This window comes from Lissotriton helveticus, chromosome 4_2 (genome assembly GCF_964261635.1).
Source record: "Lissotriton helveticus chromosome 4_2, aLisHel1.1, whole genome shotgun sequence".
In the NCBI taxonomy this organism is placed as follows: domain Eukaryota; kingdom Metazoa; phylum Chordata; class Amphibia; order Caudata; family Salamandridae; genus Lissotriton; species Lissotriton helveticus.
In genome coordinates, this window is record NC_136064.1 from 36,278,188 (window position 1) to 36,299,079 (window position 20,892).

At 43.6% G+C, this 20,892-nt stretch overlaps 1 pseudogene; it reads left to right on the forward strand.

Moving 5' to 3' along the window:
- Positions 1–20,892, forward strand: part of LOC144751951 (G-protein coupled receptor 83-like) — a 292,847-nt pseudogene that overhangs the window by 263,837 nt on the left and 8,118 nt on the right.

The window sequence follows — 20,892 nt, forward strand, 5'->3', positions numbered from 1 at the left end:
TTTGGGTCTTCGCAGAGTCTGCACTTTGTATTGAAATCTAAGCGTTTCCACGGGGGAAGATGTTCCTTTGCTGGTATTACCCCCACCCTTAACTGCAGAAGGGATTCCTTCGCCGTCCTTGAGAAGCCGGTGCCTAAATATCCCTGTGGTAGGGACCTGGTGTAGCTCTGGATCACGAACCAGCCATGTGTCCTCCTGGTTAGTGCTACTTTGTCTTCTTCCAGAGATTTTATCTTCACAGTTTTGTTAATGAGGCGCTGAAAGCATTTATGTGTACAACTTGCTTCCCAGAGGTCTTTTAGCTCAGGGGTCTTTATTGCTACTTGAAGGTAGACCATTGCAGGGCTGGCCATGTTTCTTTCATACATTCGCTGTGATAGGTTATCAATGGCAGTAGTTTTGCTTGTAGAGTGTCTAGCAGAGGGATTAGGTTTGGTCCCGTTATTTTGTTCTTTATGCTTTTTAGTGTGATGGCCAATGAAATCCCTCTTGTCTTGATTACCATTTTTTGTTGTTTAAATGAGCCTTTTGTATCGAAGATTATGCCCAAATATTTATATTCTTTGACTGTTTTCATCTTTTGATCGCGTAAAAACCACTTTGGCCGTAGCTTTTTGAGTTTTTGATTTAATATCATCACCTTTGATTTTTCTGAATTTATGGTTAGCCCGTTATTTTCTGGAAAATTGCTTGTTGCATTAATGAGATGTTGGAGACCTACGGGCGTTTGGCTGATTAATATTAAATCATCCACGTTTAATAAGTTGGACAGAGTGAAGGCCCCTAGCTTTGGGGCATGATAATTGCAGTTGTTAAGATCTTCCGAGAGGTCGGACAAAAAGAGATTGAACAGGGTCGGTGTGAGGACGCACCCCTGCTTCAATCCTTTTGTAGTTGGTATCTCTCTTGATAAACAATTACCTGCCCCCAGTTTTATTTGAACCCAGGTTTCCGTGTGCAATAAAATCAGTAGATTCAACAGTTTCGGGTAAGCATCCCAACTTGAGAGCCTAGCCCAGAGTTTTCCTCTGTCTATGCTGTCAAAAGCAGCTGAATAGTCGATGAAGCACACGTATAATGTTTTTTTCTGTTTAATTGTGGAGTCTATTAACAGAGAGAGGGCTAGAATATTTGTTGCTGTCCCTGTATTTTTTGGAAACCACTCTGATTAATGGGGATTACATTTTTCTTTGACGCCCAAGTAATTAGCTCTTCTAGTAGGAGTCCCGAAAAGTTTTTGGCGTCTATATCTATAATGGCAATGAGCCTGTAGTTCTTTGCTTCAGTCCTGTTGCCTTTTTTGTGAATGGGGCGATAATTGATCACTTCCAGGAGCTCAAAAAGCTATGGCCACAGTGGTTTTTACGCGATCAAAAGATGGAAACAGTCAAAGAATATAAATATTTGGGCATAATCTTCGATACAAAAGGCTCATTTAAACAACAAAAAACGGTCATCAAGACAAGAGGGATTTCATTGGCCATCACACCTAAAAGCATAAAGAACAAAATAGCGGGGCCAAACCTAATGCCATCGATTAACTATGGCAGCGAATGTATGAGAGGGAGAGACGAGGCCATTTTAGACAAAGTAGTATCCAAAACCATGCAAATACTCTTCAGTCTCCCGTCGTACACCTCGCCAGCTCAATTAAGGCTTGAGTTCGGCCTACAGAAACAACAAATAGCACACAAAGGTGCGTACGTAAAATGTTGGCACAAAGTAAAGAGTGCTGAGATGGGCTCCCTGAACACTTACCTTTGGAAGGAGCTGGAAAGAAACATGGCTTGCCCTGCAATGGTCTACCTTCAAGTAGCAATAAACACCCTTGAGCTAAAAGAACTCTGGGAAGCAAGTTGTACACATAAATGCCGGCCGAAAAGCAACCTAAAAACTCATCCTCCGACTCCCCAAACACGTAAGTTAATGCAAACAAAAACAGCAATTAATAGGACACTCCGCGGGCTGCGGAGAAACGGGAGCGAAAACAACTTACTGACTGAACTGAGGTCTTTAAAGATCAATAAGAACAAGATCCTGTGGCGAATAAAACAGGACTTGACAGAAAAAACATGGGTGAAATTGCTTTACGACTCTAGAAATAAAAACAGTGCGAGATTCTGGGACACAGTTAATAAAATAGAGAATCCTAAAGCTTCTGGAGTAAACTCCTACATAACGGAGGAGACGTGGGTCACACACCTAACTAACCATTTTAATAACGAAATTAACAATGCAAACCAAGACCTAGAGGTCCGGGAGGAGAGCACGAAGGGCCCGACGTCTCCGGACGAAGACTCCAACTTCCCAGGCTCAATATTACAGATCAAGGGAAGAATTGCCTAAGGCCGGAAAGAGGGAGCCTCAGGGCCAAACGGAATAACCCCCATTCTCTACAAGCAAGAACCAGATTACTGGGCAGAGCGTGTAGGTTTTTTTTATGGCTCAATGGTGCATAGGTTTCCTGTAAGGGGTTGCTCTTGGAGTTAGCTAGGCCAAATATTTTCAGGAAGGTTTCCCAGGCGCTTATGTTGTTATCATTCAAATATTTGGCACTTTCCCAGTACATCTTGGCGTCTTTCGCAACTTTTTCTGGGTCACTGATTTTACATTTGATTCTTTTACATTTTGAGGAGGTCGCTAAATTTTGCACGTCAGTTGGAATTGTTAGAGCTGTCCCCGGTGCCATCAGTGTCAGTTCTTGCGAAAGATGATCGCTGCAGTCGGCAATGCGGATTTTGAAGTTGTTTACTAATGTGAATAGTGAATAAGATAGAAAGGTGTAATCTATCGCTGAGCTGAGCTGAAGTTAGAGTTGTGGAAGGTTGCTGATTGGGGTCGATCCCCGAGTGATCGTCCGTTTATCGATATAAGGCCCAGATCTGTTAGGTCTTCTAATAGGTTTTTGGATAGATTTGTTTGTTTGTCCCATGGGCACCCTTCCAATGGAGGAATCCCCCTTGCATGTAGTAGATCTTCTGTTGGATGGTTGTTTTCTATACTGTTTGAGAGGAACATATTAAAATCACCCGATACAATCAGGTTCAGGGTGTCTCCTTCCGTTATTAATTTCATCAGTTCTGATACCAGTGATTTTGCGCCATCTTTTTTCCTTTCGGGTGCAAGTATTTACCAGGATTAACTGTTGTCTGTTTTTTCCCGGGGTTGATATTTCCAGCTGAACTGAGTTAATTCCGTTGACCGTTCCCGGTGTGTTTTTATTCAGCAGTTCTTTTGCTGTGTTTATTGTTTTTATCGACGTGTATGTAGTTAATCCTCCTTTCAGGTGTCCGAACTTTGAATTTCTACTGGCCGGGAGATGGTATGTTTTATAGCCGTGGAGGTGAAACGGCTCTGCAAACCAGGTTTCTTGCAGTAGAATTAGATCGTACTGCTGGAAATATAACAATAGATCTTTATTTGTAGTTTTTGCACCTAGCCCATTTATGTTCCAAGAACACATTTTTAACAATGTCTTTATTTTTGGCTCATTCATGATTCGTTCTGCTGACTGTCACGGACCAGTCTGTCTGTTATTGATAGTTTTTGCTACCCAATCCCAGTCTTGTCTTGGGTCCGATTCTCCTTTGTTTTTGGGCAACGCGAGATCTCTTTCCATTCGTTCGGCTGATCTTCCTCAGGCTCCTCTTAATATGGATTTGTTGGATACACTAGGGCAGTCTTTTTTCTGTGTTGAGTTAATGCATTCTTATAAGTTGCGGAGTAGTGGTTCGGGGTAGCCGGGATTATGGTACTGTTTTATACGAATCCCCCATGCCTCTAGTTGCCTTTCCTCCTTTAAGATTTTTTCCACCAGGTCTCCGAAAAGCCAGGTAGTTTTTGTTATTTCCTGTTCAGACAGGTGCTTATAGCTGATAAATTCTACGGCCTCCAGATCTTGGGTGTTTACTCTTCCCAGGTTTGTGATTGAGTTTAAAACTCAAAGGATGTTGCTTCTATTTAGAATGTCCTCTCGGCCCTTAGGTCTGTACTCTGGGATGTATAGTATTGATTTGTAGTCAACATGATTGTTGTTAACCGGAGGTTGTTCGGGTCTTGTTTTCAATTCTGACCTTTGGAGTATTCTGGGGGCGTGGGAGGCTTGCACTCTCTGGTTCATTGGTACCATGTTGAGAATTGGATTGTGGGTAGCATAAATAGTGTTGTCCAAAGATTGTTCAGATTTTACTTCAAGTATTGATCTTTGAGGTGATCCGGAGGTGTGTGGGGCTTGCCCTCTCTGGTTCACTGATTCCATGTTGAACTTTACCTCAGGTTCTTTTTTCCTTGTTATTGGGGTAGTAGTGGTGACAAGTTCCCGGAAGTCTGAGTCCCCTGCTTTTTGTAAGGCCATATAACGGTTTTTGTTCCCACCTTTTCCATTCCTGAGGACTTTTCTACACTCTTATTTTTTGCCCTTAGACGTTCTTGCTTGATCACTTCCGCCTCTGATCCTTTAGTCTTATCTGCTTTGATAAATTTGGTCTGTGGGGACATTATTTCTGGTCCTGTTTGGGCGAGGTCGTTAAAGCGACTGAGCTTGATATTTAAATTTGGTTCGTCGCGAATGTTTCCTTGTTCCGTCTCGGCATTTTGTTCACCTGTTGGAAGAAGGAGTTTATGCTGCGTGTTTTGTTTCTCCCTTTTCTCTTCATATTCCGTCTTTGTTTTGCTGTTTGTTTTCTGCCGGTCCATTGGTCTCCTGCTTCCGAATTATTTGGCGGCTCTATGAGGTTACTCTGCTGATGTTGTTCATGTTAGGGCGAGTCTGAGAGTTCCGCTTGATCATATCTGAAGCTATTATTCTTTTGTGGTGTATGTCCATCCTGGACACCCTCTTGGAGTATGCTCGATTCGAACTTTTCCTTGGACTGGACTTTTGTGCCATTTGATTCCTTGGTTGGTTCGCAATGGTTCACAGCCTCACATTTTTGTATTAAGGCATAGTCCCCATTTTTTCTTTCTTTGCTTCCGATTGCCTTTACTTCTCCTTCTATTTGAGGGTTGTTTGCGTATTTTATGTCTGTTAGGAGATCGCTCATTACTGTCAGGAGGGTGGCTAGTTTATCGATAATTGAATAACAGATGCAGCTTGGGGGGTTGACCGCAGTTTCTGATTGGGCTCTTTTAATCAGTTCGTTCAGATCTAATAACTTGTTGTCGATGTTGATGACATGTGTGGTTAGGCGGGTTAGAAGGGTTAGTTGGATATCCATCTTATCCGAATGGTATTCCATGGCTTTTGTCGAGAGGTTCATGGTGTTTAAAAGGGACGCCCATTGACCGCTCTGTTCTCTAGTTACGGCTTTTGGTGCTTCATATATCTTGTTTTCTATATCATGCAATGACGTATCGCAATTTCCCTGGGAATATGTATCCACCATTTTTTCCCACTCTTCAGTTGTCAGGAAGGGTGAATTAAATGCAGCTGTACCCTAAAACTCATCCTGCGCTTCGTCGATGATCTTGTTTTCTAGGGATGGGGTTTTAGTTCGATTCCAGGTGCCATTTGTTTTAGTTATTGAAAAATTGTCTCTGGATTTGTCTGTAGACGAATGTTGAGACCTTCCATCTCCTTCTTTTTCCAATTCATCAATGTCGTTGCGTCCCTCCTGTGTTCTTATGGGGTGGAGGGGAATTGGGTAGAGGACTGAGCCGTTTGCGGCTGTTGATACTGGGTCTCGTGTTGTGTTTGGCCCAAGATGGCTCGATTGAATTAAGTAGTTTGGTTCAAAAGCCACTCTTGGGGTTTCCAGGGGCCTTAAGTGGAGCTTGTTTGTGTGGTTTTGCATAGTCTGGTTATAGCCCGTCTCTTCTGTTTTTCCATCTTTCTCGTCTACCTCTAGTTGGGGCTCTACTTTGCTGCATTCAATGCTTTCCTTTTGCCACCTGGCTTGGTTCTCTTCCTTTTTGATGACTTGATCTCTGTTTTCTTGTATATTAAGTTCGGATGTTGGCTTCAAGGGATATTTTGTTGTTTTTTCATTCTTCAGGGTACTTGCCGACACGGAGTTTACTAGATTATCTGGACTTTTTGTGGGATTTTTTTCCGGGCATAAGGGGGACGGAAAGCCCTTCTGTGTGGTGCTTGTGTGGTTCAGCGCTGCCCCAGCGTCTTTTTTGAATGAAAATCTGGTATAAATTTTTGGTTGGAAGAGAGTTTTTTGTGTTTTGGTCTAGATTGACACCTGCCCCTCTGCTTCTAATTTCCTTCCCATGTCCAATTTTACCAAGATTTCATCCTCCATTTTGCTCAGTGCGTCGGTTCTCGTTGGTTTCTTCTGGGTATTGGCAGGCACCTTGAGGATCCTATTTTTCTTTTTCCGATTGCTAATCACTGTTGAGATGCTCCACCTTTCTTTCCCCGATCTCATGTCTAGTTTGCTACCTAAGGCGTCTATCTGTCTGTCTGTCTATATCTGTGTCTGTATCTATCAACCTGAGCCTGGGCCTGAGCCTGAGCCTGAATCTAAAAACTGGCTATTTTTTCCTGTTGTTCCTGATAGATATCGTAAAGCTCCTGCTTCCACGCCTCTTAATTAATTTGATTAATTTGCAAATTTATGTTTTTCGGCCTTGGGCCTTGTACACAACTTAGTGGTACCAAGTGGATTCCTGGTGCCAGGTAGCTTTGGTTATATCCTTTGCCAGCATTCTCCTTGTTATTAGAGACTTTATCACCTTGTTTTGCTTTAATTTTCCTTAAATTTTTCTTAATTTTTTGCTTGAACACCTTCGCTACCAGGATTAGCAACGTGTTTTGCCTTACCCTGTCTGCTGCAGTGCTCTATGCTCAGCACCCCCTATCAGCCAAGTCGACCCGAACTGCCAAAACAAGCAAAGATATCCAATAGAGCCGCTGATGTGGGGTGAAGGCGCAAGGCAGAGCAGGGCTGGTAAGTGTAGGTGAGGGCTGTTGGAGGCTGATGCAGGTAAGTGTAGGTGAGGGCTGTTGAAGGCTGATGCATGTGGCGGGAAGATAGAGTCGGTCTCTCTGGGTCTTTTCGCAGAGGAATCACTGCTGCAGCAATCACAGCTGTCAGTCAGTCACAGCCATGGCAAAGGCAAGGCTGAGAGCCGAAAAGACTGTATAGATACTGCTCCCGCTCCAAATTAGAATTACGGGAGAACAGGGAACCCGCGGGGGGTCAGGGGGAGGGGAGCGTTTATAGTGGACACCTCCCCCAATGCAAGCAGGGCAGCGGCTCACCTCCGAACGCCCATCCAGCTCCAATTGCAGCCGCCGCCTCCGGTGTTTGCTCTCTCATCTCCTCTCTCCTACTCCGTGGGCTCGTGTGACTCGTTTCCCGGCTGCCATTCTCCGCCGCGCAAGCCTTTCCCTTTCCCTCGCTTGCGGCGGTGATGACGGTGATACGGTTTACAATTGCGGCTGGGTAGTGGCGGTTAGCGGGAGAGATGCTCTCACTTGCTCCCTGCTCCCCGCTCGCACTGCACCTCCGCTCCGCTCCTCGACTCTCGTGACTCCTCCTCCTCCTTAACTCTCGCGACTCTCGAACACCTGACAAGGAAAAAATTATCCGAAATTACACCCATTTGAGCAACGAGAACTCTAAGGGCCCGTGACAGACATTCAATCATGACGCCAGTGACAATACCCGACTATCACAATTTCAGGGATTGTAGCATAGTTATGCTGGCAAAAATGCACAGGTTAAGAAACAGTCACAAAGAATAGCTTATAAACAACAAGAAGGAATTATATACTTTTATAGTAAGAGAATCAGTGCCAGAATGATAAGCATAGTCATATACAATATGCACATTTGTATAAAAGGTCAATTTGTATGCCAGCTTTTGTGTGGAATGTTGAATGGATGCTATTATGCAAAGGATCTTTGGCCTGTCGCCCTAAATGCTTTACAACTAATCATCTCTACTCATCCACTGTGCCTATGTTTACTTACATGTACACTGAAACTCGAAGGTTTTGTGCCCTTTAAATCATTTTTACCTAATTCATGAAAAGTTTTATTCCTACGCTAGTTTCCATCGCTTTTTAAGTGCCAGACTGGAGCCCAGGGTACGTTTGAAACGGTAAAAGTAGCTGTCAGCATGCAAATGCAATATTAAGTTAAATGTGCAATTTAAACGTAACTGCCCCCTGCATTGATTACCTCAAGGGGGCTGCACTGGCCCAGTGTTCGCTGCACAGCTAGATGTTGCGTGGGCTCGGCATCCACTGCGTCACCCCCAGTGGTTGAAGTGGGGGAAAAAAGTAGGGGAAGTGTGGGCGAAGAATCAGAGGGCGGGAATAACACAAGGATTGGATTAGTGGGCAGAGCCAGAGGTGTGGCCAGAATGCGCAAACAACCCAATTGTTTGTATTTGTTTGGCATTTCACTCCCCAGTTTAAGGTCATAATGAGTTAGTGACATTAAAACACATTCGCAAAGTGAGATATGCTTCTAATCACAGAATGTCACAAATACGATTAAATGTGGAAGCACAAACCATTTGTCCCCAGCCATGGAGTTTGTCTTCAGCACTTCTCCCTTTTTCCACAACAGCAGTTCAAACATGAATGGCAAAATATCTTAGTTTGCAAATGTTTTCTATATTAATATTGCTCTGTCATATTTGCCTCATAATGCAAGATCTGCTGCATGATCTGACCATTTAAACTAATAAATTGTTTATAGCTCAAAACGTATCAAAAGTTAATAAAAAATGTGACTTGTTTTGCTGCAGAGTGGATGGATTATTGCAAAGGTTGACTGAGCACCTTTCTCAATGTTACATTTCTATGTTACACTGGCACTAATAAGGCAAAAACTTTCCAGAGACTGTCAGCATGTGTACATAGGTCAAAATAATAAAATATCAGAAAATATACTGCATTACTCTGCAGCCTTTTTTTATGCATAACTCAGTCAACACTGCGGCATAATTTAGTCCTCCTTCACTTCATAATTAATTCCAGTGGCCCCACAGCAAGCACCACATGTTAAAAGTGCTTGTGAATGTAGCAGAGAGACTGTGAAGTTTGAGAACTTAGTTTGGTGTGCGTGCAAATCCTGCATTGCCAATCCCTGGTGAGTTGCAGCTACTACTTCTGAAACAAGGTCAATAGAGGTACCTATGGGTGAGGCAGACTGGTCTCAAGGGCAGGGCCAGCCTTATCACTGGTGGTGCTCCGTGCATTAATGTTTGTTATTGGCCCCCCAATGACCACCTCTGCCATGTATTCCCTCACTACCACCCTTTAACAGTGCCCCTCAAGTTTCCATGACCACTCTCAAATGCCTTTAATTTGATTTACAGCGTCACTCATACCAGTGCAGGGTGTCGGAGCACTTTACATCACACACATTACTCAGAGACAATCAATATGTGTGTAAATTACTGTATAGAAAATGTTTCATAAGACTAAGGACTACAAGGTGTAGGAGCCACATGACAGCCATACTAGTAGGCCTAGGCCGTATAGTTTAATAGTGATTGGTCTGGAGAAACACAAACTCAGAATTTAAAACGTAATACCATGGTTGGGGGTTCTCTTTAAGAATCAGAATTGATATCTGTGCAAAAGAACACTTTTTGCAACATTAGGTTAATCAAAGACTGGGGGGGAAACATAACGCTCTAATTTATACATTGCAGTTTGTATACAGCCCTTAGATGAAAGTTAATAGCTCACTGTTCTATGTTAACTCTATGTCAGCTCTCTGACAAAAGCAATAGCCCACTAACCTATTTACATTATGTGCACTTTGCGATCTGCATGGTACATGTTCTTTGCAGCAGGCATCTTAACCCTCTGAGCTACCTTTCCATGAGTCAAAACTTCCAATAGACAAAATGATCTCTCTCTAGGAAGAACATTAAACACCAGAGTCATCTTGAAATTTTTATTTTGTGCCGAAAATTGCTCGAGGGAGGCCAGGAAGGAGTCAGCAAGAGCCTTTAAAACCTTAATATACTTGCAAACATAATGCCTCCACCCAAAGTCAGAACCCGGTGCGGTCACACCGGTTGCATTGCCCTAGAGCTGGCCCTTCTCATGGGTCCTGTGACCACAGTGACAGAGCCACTGTTGTTCTAGGTTGTGCTGCTTAATATGCCTGCCCGCAAGACAGGAGGTGAACTTCAGTATGGATTGTGATGAACAAACTTCGAAGGTTAACCCACACTTGACACTGCTAGAGTCCACCTGCTGGTGCTAAGACACCAGGGATTCTAAGGACTTACGAAGCCTTCTAAGGTCTTGCAAGGAATTGTACTCTCTAAGAGTGGTCAGTTCGACTGGTGCTTAAGGCTGAACCTGATTCCCCAGTTCCAAATTCAGCAGCTCTGGCCATTGTGCCACATCCTCTCCCCCACCAAAGACCATACTGCCCCACTGAGAAAAACTCACACTGCCTTCAACTACAACCCAATTGCTGCCGGCTATAAACACCTGGATGCGGGTCAATTTAAATGACGCACTAGACAAGAGCAATATGCATCCTACAAAAAAAGTAACAACATCCTGGAAAAAGCAAACACTCATAGGCAATGCAACATTTACCAAACCATGTGAAATGTAAGCAGGAACAACATAGTTACCTTAACGCTTTTACACTCACTGTTTAGAAATCAGTGAGTGCTTTTGCCTGAAAAGTTAAGGACATGACTACAGGGCCCTGAATGGACCCATTTGAATGTCCATTGCTTATATCCTTACAAAACTTAATCAGTATGGTAAAAAGACCACATCCCTGTACGCAGAGCCGCAGTACACATTTTGTTTTCCAATCCACACATTGCAGTACCTCCAGGATTGGTGCACTAGTGGCAAGCCCAGGGAAAACAAAGACAAGAAAACAAAAACTGTGCTTCACTGGCAAACTCTGTAAAAGTGGCACTAATGTGTTTGAGTGTGAATAAAATCAATCTGGCCAGCTAGCTACCAGTCTGTCTTGCTTTAGTTAGTTAGTTTTCATATTTTTAACCTTTTATTCCAGATGCTGCACTTTGGAATTAAAATGTCAGAAAAATACGACATTTCTAGCAAAAATGTTTCTTTTTTGGATCCATTTCACTGGGGAGCAAATAGAAAAAGGAGAGGAAAGAGAGTGAGAACCCCGTATTGAAGTCACGGTTTTCAGTAAGAGTATTAATGCTAGACAGAAAGAGAGGGAAGAAGGAAAGAGGGGAGGGGGAGGGGTGGGCAGCTGAAGCGGCAGAGCAGGAGTGGACACTTTTTTTCTTCTCTTGGTGACTCACCCTTCTCAGTCATATCAGTCTTCCGACGGCGACCTGGAGTAAAGAGGGCTGAGCAAATACATGGGCTCCCGATCATCGCACTGGTTACTCAGGTCTCAGGGCCAAAGGAATTCCAGTGCAGCCTTGGAGAACCGGCCCTGTCTGCTTTGTCCCGTCTGGCAGGCACACAGTTATTGTGCTCACGATCAAACATTGCTCAAGTAATGCCAGTCTGCCCGGGGGCCGAGCACTGCACGCCTGGCACAGTGGCATGAATCTTTGCTCGGGCCTGGGGTGGCGGGCCTCTGACTGGGTTCAGGTGACCGTCACTGCATCACAACGTGCAAGAAAAAAACAGAAAGAGCATCAGGTTGTGTATTAGATAAACTTACTGTGGTACTTGCTTGGTTACTGCTGGTCTGGTGGCACAGCCTTTATTAAGAGGCCTGCTGCGCAGCTGAATAAAAGGGCCCACCTTGACGTCCTGCTAACTGCTGCTGCAACTCGTCCAATGCAGTGCGCGTGTGCGGGCGTGGTCCACCTTTGGTTGAAGGAAAAAGTTCACGCGCGGCATTCGCTGCCCCTCAGTCAGTGGCCCGCCCATCTGCAACATTGCAACCGAAAACAAATAATTAATGGATTTAATTATCTGTCTCACTGTGCTGTCTCAGCAGCACTGCACGTCATCATCAACACACTTCTTCTTCACCGAAGGACTGGAGACACTCTCGGATTGTAACAGAGTGTACAAACAAGACTGCATGCAGTAAGCCATTATATTTGATTTAATTTGACATGACGCATGACGTTCCGACTGCAGTAATGTTGGTTTGCAATGTAGAGTATACCTGGCCCTGATATAAAGGTGCCGGTGCTAAGCCCCAGAAAGCACCGGCACAAATTAAGCACTGGTTTGAGAAAGTTAGAAGGAGATGGGACCGTCTCCTCCCATGCTTACTGTTTACATACAGGGAGGTGCCACAAAAGGGGTTGGCTTCAGCCACTTTGAATTGTTGTTTGGGCACCCTGTTAGGGGTCCATTATGTCTGGTGAGAGTCTTGGGAAAAGCCTCTCTTGGATACCAAGGACAATGTTCTTGATTATATACTACGCCGGGGATCTTGCATGACAGAGTACATGTACAAACCAAGCAGAAAACTGGAGGCCAGCTAATAGCTCATAAAGCTCTGGTATGACCGAAAGGCTACCATGCCTTAGTACACTCCAGGACAAATGGTGTGCGTTTTGAAGCCGGTGGCTCCAAGGGCCCCCCAGGGCATGTGGGATGGGCCCTACACAATGCTAGAGAACATGGGTTAGGTTACCTACCAGAAAGACCATAACACCCCCAGCAACCCCCACAGGTCCTGCATGTTAATAGGTTGAAACCCCACCAAGACAGACCAGACATGACAATGTTGATGGTCACAGATGAAGGAGAAGAGGAAGAGACTGAACTATAGCAAGATATCCTCTCTACCAATGTGCAAGATGGGTCAGTGGAGGGAGTAGTACTCTCTCCCAAATTAACAAACCAACAGCACAGAGACTGCAAGCAGGTGCTGGAACAATTTGCTGGTTTGTTCTCTTTGACCCCCGGTATCACCAGCTTTTTTATGCATGACATTGAGACTGGTGACAGCCTACCTGTCAAAAATAAACTGTATAGGTTATCTGATCATGTCAGAACCTGCATCAAGGCTGAGGTAGCTAAGATGCTGGAGTTAGGGGTTTTTGAGCCCTCTGAAAGTCTATTGGTCAGCCTAGTGGTGCTAGTGCCAAAACCTAATCACCAAGTGGAAAGAATGAGTTAGGGGTTCTCTGTGTACTATATAGGATATAATACCATCACTAAGAGTGATGCTCACCCTATACAGAGAGCTGATAAGCTCATTGATAGGTTAGGGTCTACAAAGTTCCTGATTAAATCTGATTTGACCACAGGCTACTGGTAGACGACCCTCAAAGAAGGAGCAAAGAGAGTTCAACATTCTCCACAATGGAGGAACTTTACCAGTTTAAATGAATGCCTTTTGGCTTAAAGAATACACCTGCCACCTTCCAACTGTTGATGAGCAGGATCCTGTCTGGGTTGGAGCAGTAACGTGCCCACCTATGTGGATGATATAGCTGTGTGCAGTTCCACCTAGGATGTTCACCTGGACCACCTGAAGGGAGTTCTTTAGGCCCTGCAGCCGGTGAGCCTTACTATCAAAGCCAGTAAGTGCCAGATAGGGCAACGTTCAGTGGTGTTACTGGGCCTCATTGTAGGTGGAGGCCATGCACAACATCTCCAGTCAAAATTCTGACACTTTTGGATTGGGTAGCTCCTACAACCCAGACACAAATCAGGGCATTCCCTGGTCTGACTGGATACTATAGAAACTTTGTTCAGAACTATGGGACCATTGTGACTCCCCTGACAGAACGGACGCCAAAAAAGCAGCTCAAAAAAGTCATTTGGGCACCAGAGTTTCAGAAGGCCTTTAAAACTCTGAAAGGGGCCATGTGTTCAGCAACAGTGTTACTGGTCCCTGACTACACAAAGGAATTTGCCGTTCAGACAGATGCTTCAGAACAAGGAATTGGGGGTGAGCTCAATTAAATGAAGAGGGCTTAGATCAGCCAGTTGCCTTCATTAGCAGGTGACTTCTCACCAGAGAACAAAGATGGAGTGCCATTTAGAGGGAAGCCTTTGCCGTGGACTGGTCTCTGAAGAGGTTAAGGCCATACCTGTTTGTTCAAACTGGAAACAGACCTCTCAGATGGCTAATGCGGATGAGGGGGAAATCCTAAATGGTTGAGGTGGTCCATTTCCTTACAGGGGCTGGACTTCACTGTAGCACACAGATCTGGGACTTTCCAGGTTTTTTCATTTAGCTGATGAGGACTACCAGGGTATAGGTTAGTTACCCATCATCTTTCGTCTGAGGGGACTATGAAAGAAGGAATTTTAGCTTTGTAGAGTGCAAACTTTTCCCAGGGGCATCAAGGCGCTATGTTAAGGGGCCAGCAGACGATTATGCGTATATGTACAAGGCTTACAGAGTTGTGAGGGTGAAAAGCTAGGTCTTCAAAGCTTTACGGAAGAGAGAATGAGTTTCCAGTCCAGAGATTATGGAAGGAAGGGAATTCCAGAGTTTGACCTTAGCTAGAGAGAAAGCACTATCCCCATCTAGCTTTCCTGTAACTCCGAACTATCAGCAAATTCTTGCTGGCAGATCTTAGATGCTTGGTGAATGAGGCAACGAGCTTTAAGTACAATTCTCCGACCAAGCGGGAGCCAATGCAGATTACTGATAGTGGCCGAGACTGAGTGATATTTGGGAAGACCCATCACCAGCCTGGCAGCAGCGTTCTGCACTAGCTGAAGTCGATGCACAAGCCCCTTGTTAATACCCAAATAGAGGGCTTTACAGTAGTCCAGTCTGGACAACACAAGGGCCACAACTGCCTGTTTTTGGGAGGAAAAGGAGAGAAATTGTGAGATCTTTCTAAGAGTCCTTATAATTCCAAAGCAGGTGGAAACTGTTCTACTGATTTGGGGTCCAAGGGGGAGGGAATTGTCATTTATGATGCTTAAGGTTTTAGCACTATACCCAGGGCAGGGGCAGGGGCCAAGCGTATCCGGCCACCAAGCCTCTGACCAGGTATCCTGATGGTTTCCAAAAATTAAAATCTCAGTTGTATCCCCATTGAGTCTGAGATAGTTCTCTACCATCCAGGAAGCCACTGCCTGCATGCAGTTTTTAAAATTCATCGCCGAAGCTTCAACGCTGTCAGTGATGGAAACCATAATTTAAGTGTCATCAGCTTAGGTTAACACTTCCAGAGCAAAACATCTTAGAACCCTTGCGAGAGGGGCAACATCAATATTAAAAAAGGTTGGGCTCAATGAACAGCTGAGTAGATTTGGCCCATCTTAACTATTAACTATTTGGGACCGTTCCATAAGAAATGAGGTGAGCAAGTTTAGGGCAGAGCACTTGATCCCTATTTCCCTAAGCCTGCCTACCAATCTTAGAGGAGAAATTGTAAGGTCCAGAAGGATCAGTACTGTCATATGACCAGCGTCAACCTGACTTTGGATGTTGTTAAGTACCAAGGTTAACACCGTCTCAGTACTGTGCTCACTTCTGAACCCATGCTGCGATCCATCGAGCAGATGATGTTCCTCCAAATAGGAACTTAGATTGAAATTTAGATGTTTTCTGCTGGAACAGGTAATAGGGAAATGGGACTGTAGTTTATAACTCAGCTGAATCCAGAGAGTGCTTTTTTAGAAGGGGTTTAACCACCGCAGTTTTCCAAGAGATGGGGTGCTGCCCGGATGTGATAACAGTGTTCAGTAATGATGTCAGGTGAGGAACAATAACCTCCCTTCCTAGTTTCTGAATTTTCAGATGGCAGGACTCCAGCAGGGAACCAGACTTGATTCCATTTAGCAACTGATCAGTGTCCTCTTGCAATTGAGGAGGGAAGGAAAAATAATGACTTTCCTCCATAGGAGTTACCAAATGGTCCTCAACCGAGGAGTGGAATGGAAAACCTACATTAACTCTTCCAGCATTAAGGACCTCCATCATTTTAGATTGGAAAATACACTCCATATTGTCACACAGACCCAGAGGGAATTAATCACAGTAAAGAGTTCCCTTGGAGACCTTAAGGATTCAGTCACCGTAGAATAAAATAAAACTTTTTCCTCTGTGATAGCATTTTTGTATTCTCTTAATCTAAGTTTGTGCAAATCTCGTTCAGCTGGTTTGAGATCGCGGCCCCATTTCCAATCTTGGTGTTGGCATACTTGTCTAAGTTTCCTCACTCTCTGAGAACCAAGGAGCCGAGGGTCAGTTTCTGGCCGTATAGTGCTCCAGGTTCATGGAACTGCAATGCAACTCGCTCTGCATTTATAGGTGAAGCAGCTGTTCTCTGGAATAAATACCTGACTTAATGTGATCTGAGGTAAATCCGCCAGGGTTCCTGGCGCAAGACGCAGACAGTGCATGGACGCGCGCAGAGGGGCTTGCCTTTGGCGCACATACGGCGCGCCGGTGGCACACCCGCTACATGTTCAGTCCAGCATGCCGTGCAATGGGCTGGGCCGGAAACAACTAGACCGCAACCCCACAAATGCGAGCAGAAAGTGGGAGGGAGGAAAAATCCAAGTACTCACTTCCCTCCGCACAAACGACAAGCCGTGGTGGACCGGGGAAGGAGTAGTACTCCCACAGCGCCTCAGAACGGATCGGTAAGTGCACCGATTGGACCGGCGAATAAAATAAAGGCTCACAGTATGAAAAATGAAAATTTAAATATGAGAAAGTCATCCTTTTTGCTCTGATCATCCCCATGGTTTGATTGATACTGGTGGTAACTGACTGACTGGGCCCTTGGTTCTGCTAACCTGACCCAGGGCCAATGCTCTGTGTAAAAGGTAATTAGGTGTAATTACAATTGGTATGACAACTTACCTGTAAGTATATATATATGGTGAGGCATGAGGGCTTTCACTTCCAGCAGATTCAGTGCACCTAAATGTGCAGTGCTGTGTTGCCAGCAGCCATTTTAAAGGCAGCCCTGCTTTGTAGACTGCATCTTAAAGTAAACTATATGCATATTCGACTTTGTAATACAGGTACTTACAAAATATTAAACTACCTTATTTTTACATATAAATCACCCCTAATGGCTGCCCTAGGTGCCCTTAAGTTTAGGGTGCATTGTAACTATAAGCATAACCATAGTGCAAGGTTGCCTGCATTGCAATGAATGATTGTTTATGTGTAGGAAGGTGTCTATTCCTGTACATAAACAATCCATAATGGCTGTTGTGTGCTCCATTGCGCAACTTACATAGAAGTAGTACATTTTCATTATTTAATGATTGTTTATGTGCAGGAAGGGACACTTTGTGCAGAATGCAGCACACATGGCAAAAACAAACACAATAAGAAATAAATGCATTTCTCCTTGTGCGCCATTCTAAAGCCTGCTCTTGCCTGGTGTTATTTTTTGCCTTTGCCACAGATTTACACCTCCTTCTAAATCTGGGGCAACATCAAAAAGCAATGGGTGTTGCAGTGGTACACCCACAACAATACCCATTGCACGCCCCTTTCAATCACATGTTTGTATGAAAGGGTTACATATGTATAAAGCGGTGTTAAGCTTCGATGGCACCAGGGGCTTGTACATATGCCCCAAAATATGTCAATGTTCACAAATAAATCCCATGCAATCATAATTAATTAAATATACATACCACATAATGGTGAATGGAGTCTGATGTCTGCGTTGGATATGGACGCTGACTATGACACCAGCACATGAAAAAAGTCTGGAATAGAATGTTATTTTCAGAAAAGCCTGATTGTTATATATATATATATATGTATATATATATATATTGTTCAATTATCACACGGAATCTGTGATATACAAGTAGCCTGTTATTGAAAGTGATAGAAAAGGGCTCAGACCTGTTAAATGAATGCATTTTTAAGTAACTATGCATGACCTTGAGAAGAGGACATATCTTACGTTCACAAGACAAGGGAGATACCAACAAGAGACGAGGCTGAGTAGAAATTATCTCTAATGGACCAAGTGGAGATGTTAGCAGGAGTTGTGCACTGTGAAATTACACGTGTTGGGCCAGGACTTTACTTGCTGAGGCAAATGTATTTGTGAAAGGCATTACCTCTGGGAAATGATTTAGAGGAAAGTTTACCAGGGGAGCCTTATAAATAGGGAGTGGTACTCTAAATATGAGATTTGTATCAACATGATTAAAAGGGGGTAGAGGAAGTTATTGGAGAATGAGACGGAAGAGTTGAATGAGTGGTGAAATATGTAGGGTTAAGGAAAGCACAGGCTGGATGCATTGGGAAAGTAATGAAGATATAGTATAAGGATGCCGATTGGTGGCCTTTGTAGATGAGTGTAGCTAAAGTGGCCACCTATGGCCAAGCGCAGCGAGTTCAAGGCCCTCTGTCTGGCCTTTAAAATTCTGAAGTCCGCCTCCCTGAGGATCATGGTCAATCTATTAGTGCCTTACAATCCCCAGCTCCCCCTGCACTCTATGGGGCAATGCACGGTCACCGTTCCTTGGGTAAAACGTGTTCGTGCTGGTGGACGGTCTTTCCATAGCCTAGCGGCTAAACTCTGGAATTATCTTCCTTCCCAGATCTGATGTTTGGACAATTATCTGATGTTTCGTAAGGCGATAAATACCTACCTCTTTCCTGTAGCTTAAGTCTCTCTCCTGTGTTTTGCTGCTCGCACACCAGGACGCCTCTTTGCTGGGGAAGCTGTTGCACTATACAAGATGGCTTAACATAACATAACATAATTGATGGTGACTCAGTGTTGCAGCCCTTATATGATCCAACTATGAATTACCATGTAAAAATGGGATGGTAATACGAGATAGGGCATTAATGATTCCAGGTGGTGTTATTGCCTCTTTACTGCAAGCTTTGGGGAATAACATGAATCAGCAGGAATTAGAGGGTTTGCCTCATGATTTTCCTAATTGCTGGCCTTTTTTCGCCATAGCATATTCTACCTGACTGTAGCAGGTGAAAAATGTTACGGGAAATGTCAATACTGGGTGCCATATTGCTGGATGGGATTTTGCACTTATTATAACTTGCATAAAAAACATTCTGCACAACTCTTAAAGTGTTCCATAATGGCATAGGATGGGAAAGTTGTGGCCTTATTATTTGTAAATCTGCATCCAAAGGTGTATGACATGGTTGAGAATTGTTCACATTCCCTTCCGGATACTAAATTTAAGACACTGGTAATTTACCATCTAGCGCTGAAAATAGGTAGAGCCATCTCTATAATTGCAAAGTTTGCCTTGAACAACCAAGTCACTGCAGTGAAAGATAAAGTGAAAGTGATCTTATCTAGAGGTCCTAAGAACATTTACCTTCATTTTAGGTGATCATGCACCCACTGAAACCTCGGATGTCCACCGTCAAGAGCGTCATCTGCATTACCATCATCTGGGTGATGGCGAGCTGCTTCTCTTTGCCACATGCGGTGTATCAGAGCCTTGAGAAATTTTCCTTCGGGTAAGATGAAGAGAATCTCGGTGCAAATTATTTAAATCTCTTGCAATCTGTTTTTTCGGTTTTGATTCCAACAATGCCTTTCTGCCTTAGTCATTGTGCAGTCTGAGTTTGACATTATCTCTTATTGGACAACCCTTCTATCTGCTTTCCATTCTCATTCTTTCTTTAACATACTTTTGCTTGTCCTTTTGCTCTCTTCAGAGAACTCGGGACCGATTAACAGAACTAACTTAAGACAAAATCCTAAAATGACTACCTTTTTGGTATTCACAGAAGGCACCTACTTATTTTGGTATTTACAGAAGGCACTTACTCAGTTTGGTATTCACAGAAGTTAGGAGTCCTACCTTTAGGATGCCTTCTGTGAATACCGAAAGTCTTAAAGTTAGGATTTGTCTCTGTTTAGGAGTAGTAAAGTTAGGACTCCTAATTTTAGGACTCCTAAATGCCTTATGTGAATACCGAAAGTCTTAAAGTTAGTATTTTTCTCAGTTTATGAGTAGTAAAGTTAGGACCCTTTACTGATATGTAACCCATGTTTCCAGTAACCAATAATGTTCATCCAGGAGATATACAATGCCAAAGACACACATAAATGTGCACACACGCATAGACACACAAAGATGTATGCACAGTGGGGCCTGGAAGTGGATCTCAGCTCTAGATCGGGCCACTGCTCTCCCCAGTTCCTGGGCTGATCATGCACCCTACTCACACACTTTCTCTATGGCTCTTGACAGCCCACACTTATGTGACTCTGCTCTATCTCCTACTCCAGTTACCGTTGGCATTCTTATTTCCTGGCCCATTGTTCACAAACATAGTTTGACTGAGAGAGTAGCACCTACAACATATCCAATCTCCTAGTGACTTTTCAAGATGAAGAGTGCATACAGATGCCTTACAGGCTAACATAGTGTATGTCTGTGTGCTACCATGAGGCCCTTCCAATAGTTTGGCTGGTTGCCACTCCAAGGGTCTTGAGATGCGCTGTGCAGCTTTCTATAACATGCATACACCCTCTGAATGTTATACTGGGCTGAGCTTCACTTTGGTGAGCTACGCCAAAGGTGTTGGTGAGCTACCAACGGCTCCCGAGCTACTCGTTGGAGACCAAAGTTATATACTACCTTGAAAGAATCCTCTAACAAGATCCCTTACTTGTTTTTTAAATAGCCTGAGACCTTTTGTAGTAGCGTTTGCAGAATACATTTTTACTCTAAATTTGAGTAAACATTTTAGTTCACTATTAATTGTAATCCTAAAGTATTTATACTAATCTCTATAGCCCTTCTAATTGCCACAAGAAAGCATTTCTAATTGATTTTGGACTAACAAAGAATATTGTCATAATTTTTGTGAAAATATTGAATATTGAATTAAAAAAATACACATGAATAATTTTACCAGTTTATAAAACTACAGAGATGTGAACTCTTTTTTTTTTATTGAGCAGAAACACAGACGATACAGAAAAAGGAGGAAACTGCAAAACGATTTAGATAATGAGCATCTTAGTATATTTATATAAATTATCGCCCATAACAAGTATAGACAAGTATAAAGTGCAATGTGTCATAAGTGTCATGTATATGTCGTT